The following is a 5,011-nucleotide window of genomic DNA, read 5'->3' on the forward strand; positions in this document are numbered from 1 at the left end:
CATATTTGGAGGCTGTAGCCATCTGTGTTACCTTGGGTTGTACCATAACTGTTTGTTCTCTTTACCTGTCTCCTGGTGAGACTTATGATCAATCGAACCTTGATGCTCTCATTGAACAGTTGCCATCTCCCTATTTAATCCTGTGAGACTTTAATGGACATAACCCTCTCTGGGGTGGTGCTGCTATTGATGGGAGGGGTCATTCCATCGAACGTCTGCTCAAGGATTACAACCTTTTTCTCATCAATACTGGATCTTGTACTTATTTTCATGCACCTAGTCATTCTTTCACTGCCATAGATCTCTCGATCTACCCTCTTCACTTTTCTCCCACTTTTCTTGGATGGTTGACAGTGACCCATGGGGCAGTGATCATTTTCCTTTAGTTTTGAGGGAGGTTCGCCATAGACGATGCCACCCAACCTGAGTGCAACGATGGAAGTTGGACCAGACTGACTGTCCTCTTTCACCACTCTCTCTGAACTTGATCCTGCCATTGTCTGTCTGCTATCAATAGACGACTGTGTGGCAGCAGTGACTGACTGTTCCGTCCAGGCAGCTGCTTACTTTATTCCTAACATCTTGACACGTTTGCATGGTATCCTTATCCATGGTGGAGTCCTGTCTGCCAGTAAGCATGAAAGGCTCAAAGGCTCTCTTTCTAACCATATAGTTTATCAGTGGGCCCATGTCAACACTTGGCAGGTTTGACGTTAAAACCAAAAGGAGTCTTTGATTAAGTTCACTGCTAGTATCTCTTCTATCATCAGTTCTAAAACCATATGGTCACTGGGAGGTATGCTTCCTATCCTCTTTCCATCTTGCTCTCCAATGGCCAGGAAGTTGCTGATGTCCAGAGCATTGCTGATGCTCTTGGCCACAGCTTTTCTTGTGCATCTGGCACTTCTGTTTCTTCCCCTGCCTTCTTGGGCAGAGCGATCACCTCTTTCCTTTCAAGCCAATCATCTCTTTGACCATAATCGCCCCTTTACACTGGTGGAACTCAAACTTGCACTTATTGGTCTGGTAGTACATTGGTCAGACCTGATGATGTTCACTATGTACCATCTCTCTCCTGCCTCTCTTGCTATTCTTTTGGTTATTTTTAACCAGATCTTGCAGGAGCATGTTTTTCCTGATGTTTGGAATCAGGCTATTGTCCTCCCTTTCTCTAAACCTGGAAAGAATCCCAAGATTCCTTTTAATTATCATTCCATCGCTTTGACTACCTGTCTTTCTAAGGTCTTAGAGAGGATGGTTAATGCTCATCTTGTTTGGTTCCTCGAATCAAACACGCTTCTCTTGCCTGCCCAGTGAGGGTTCTGTCGACAATGCTCCACTGTGGACCATCTGATTCGACTTGACACGTTGATCATGGAAGGCTTCCTCAAGAGAGAACATCTTGTTTCCATGTTCTTGGATCTTGAGAAGACTTATGACACTTTGCAGGACCTCCATTGCTATGGGTTGTGTGGCCATATACTCATTTTTATTCAGAACTTTTTACTGGACAGGTGATTCTAAGTCCATGTGAGTTCAACTCTTTCCCGTTCCTTTCCACAGGAACTTGGAGTCCTTTAGGGCTGTGTCTTGAGTGTCACACTTTTTAGTGTCAAAATTAATGCTGTTGCTACTCACCTTCCTCCAACTGTTGCAAATGGGCTCTATGTCAAACATCAGGTTTATTGAATGGCAGCTTCAGACTGCCCTTAATCGCTTGTTGATGTGGACCACTGCAAACGGTTTTACATTTTCTTTTTCCAAAACCGTTTGCATGCATTTTTGCTGCCAACAAGGTCTCCACCCTGATCCCGAGCTCTGTCTCATCGATGGTGTTATTCCTGAGGTCTCTGCAGCAAAGTTCTTGGGGCTTATCTCTGACCGTAAGCTTACCTTCATTACACACATCACGCAGCTACGTGTCAAGTGTACAAGGGCTCTGAACATCCTCTGTGTCCCCTCTTCCACCTCTTGGGGAGTGGATCAATGTTCTGTGCTCAAGATCTATTGTGCCCTAATTCAATCCAAACTGGACTATGGGTCTTTGGTCTAACTGAAGTTCAGGCTCTTCTCCTCTGATTGTCCTTTCACTTTTCTTTATAGATGTCTTTTTGTATGGGTCAAACATCATAACAATCCTTTGACTCTTACTTCCTTCCCTCAGAGCCACAGACATGGCCACTTCACCAAAGTTGGTATGATTACCTCTCACCCTCTGAACAAGATTCGTTCCATCAGTCACAGTAGCTGAATTTTCTGGCAGTTCTTCAGCTGTTGCTACATTATTCTGCAAGCATATAGCTAAAGCAGTTTTGTGGGTATTTCAATGGAGCCATTCTGGGGTTGCCAAAATCCATGAGAAAGCTCCCATATGATGGAAAAATACATCTGTCAGCTGAAAGTTCTAGGTTTGTGCCATCAAAACAATGCAACCAGAAAGTGCCCTGTCTGCTTTTAAAATGACTGCTCTCCCATAATTTTCCTCCTCCAAGTCTTTCTTCATGGTAAACAGGCTCTTGCATTTTCTGTGGTAAAAATTTGGAGGATCTCTTTGTTTCTCAATTTTTTAGCAATGTCTATAACAAGGAGAGGATTCCTTATTTGACCAGACTCTAGCAAAGTCTACCATGATTCATAGCTTTATGGACTGGTTAAGTGTTCCTCTGATTCTACCTTTGTTAAAACTATGTGAATTATACACTGATTGTGAAGAGAACTGTAACATTTGATTTCTTTTATTTTCTCCATGATGAAACTGGAAACTACTGCTACTTTACTAAAGTAATTCTACACCTACTTCACCACCACCAAGTAATTAAAAAGAAAAAAGAAAATGCAATTACTAAAGATATACTTTAAATGCAAATTATCAACAAATTAAAGTTGGAGTGTACACATGGTGGATGATAAACACATATTCAAAATGTTAAGATTAACTTTTGTCACTTTAAGAAAACGGAGTGCATAAGGGATATTCGTGTAAGATAAAACAGCTCTTATGCAAGCATTTGCTATAATGGAAAAAGATCTATAGTATTATTATGATAAAGATGCACATTTTCATTGAAAAGAAAATGGTAGTAGAGGTAAATTTCCCTTCACGAACTGATTTGTACTGCACCCAGAAAATTACAAAAGGTCTTAATTGACTCTGATACATCACTCTATATACACACAAGTGTACTAAGAACTTGTTTTAAAAGGATTTGAGATACTTAGATTAACGTTCAGGTTGCTTTTTTTTGTTCTTGTTGTAAAAATTGCTTGTTATACTGGCACGTGCCAGTATTTGACTCTCTTATCTCTTAATTTAAATATCCTAACTTAGCTAATAAAGATTTTATAGTAGATTGATATAAAGACCCTGCAGTACAATTGAAAAGATCTAACTACTGCCGATTTTGGGGGTAGGGTTGAAAATGGAGTGAAACATAGAGAATGTTCGATATAGAAGACAGTTTAGTGTGAGCATTATTATTCAATTTATTTTGTGAGATAATATTTAAAGATTGTTTAGTTTCTCATAATATAAAAGTTAAAAGTAATTATTTTAAAGGTGATAGATATGACAAGTTTGGTTATGTAACTTGGTAAGAGTCATATGTTGTGTTTGCAATTCATTGTTGACTTCACATTACTCGATTCGTTATTTTTTGAGACCTCAGTGAATAAGGTATTTATATAAATTATGCACAAGTGCAAGTTAAAAAGAAAGAAAAACTAAAGAAGCAAAGTTCAGTCAAATAACATTAAGTTAGCCAGCATGTGAGCAATTAGCTTTAACAGGTGGTATTTCAAAGTGAGTTTCACAGTTTAATAGAGATAAGGAGAATAATTTGTCTTGTTAAAGGGTGTTCTAAAATAATTGAACCTGCCCGTGTGGATATTGATGAAAAGAAGACGATTATTTGAAGTTCAGGATACGACTGTAGTGACCCACAGGATAATGTTAAGTATATTATTCACCAATACTGTTGCAATAAGAGCAGAGAAAATAATTTGCCTTGTCAGTTGGATTCTAAAGTAACTGAATCAGCTTAACTGGACTTCTGACAAGAAAAAGAGAATTATTTAGAATTTGAGATACAGCTGTGGTATCCGTAGTGTAAAGAATTTTTGTATATAGTTTGACTTCTTTTGAATATATTATTTTAAAACAAGTGGAATGTTTGCTGTCCATTTATTGTTGAATTTATCGCCAACAAGTAACAGACATCTACTGTAGAAGAATACTCATCTCACATATACCATAAAACCCTGAGATAGAAGACAAAGAGGTATTTTCCATCCTTGTCAAATATCAAAAAGGAGTCTTTGTCCCCCTAAGCAGTACCTATGGTCAAAATTTAGGGTTGTGGCTCACAGACTATACTGGTTGTTGGCCCATTTCAAGCACTGATTTCAAAGTTACTCTTTAATTGAAACTATATTTTAAGTTTTTCACTACCTTGTCACACTATGTGTGTCAGATAATATAGTTGTCACACTATTTGCAGCTTTACTCAGTTATATAATGTATATAAATGTTCACATAAATATATATACATATAATTTAAGGACATCAAGGGCAGTAGAAACATACATCAAGAACAAACTAGACACAAACTGTACCAATGGTTGATGGAGATAGGATTTGGCACAGGGAGAATAAGCACCTTCATTGAGTCAATGTCAGTCAGAAAGTCTCATTCAGGAACTGACTGTCACCAGACTCATTACATATCCTTAGGGCTACCTCAGAAAGTGACGTGGGGGTTGACTCCCCATGTCTTCCTCGTGCATTGAACAGGTACAAGTAAAGAAAAAAAACTTTTCAAAAAAGAAAAGTAAATATACAGATGACTAATATCAATCCTTCAAAAACAATGCAAACAACATAGTAAGGATAGCACTTGTATTGTCCCTACATAATAACACAGGTACATAGTGTAGTAGAATGGTAACAAACAAAAATAGGATAAATTAAACTCCATTGTGATTGAATAGTTACATATTAGGTTGTCAAGAAATT

This window comes from Limulus polyphemus, unplaced genomic scaffold (genome assembly GCF_000517525.1).
Source record: "Limulus polyphemus unplaced genomic scaffold, Limulus_polyphemus-2.1.2 Scaffold2053, whole genome shotgun sequence".
Classification (NCBI taxonomy): Eukaryota; Metazoa; Arthropoda; class Merostomata; order Xiphosura; family Limulidae; genus Limulus; species Limulus polyphemus.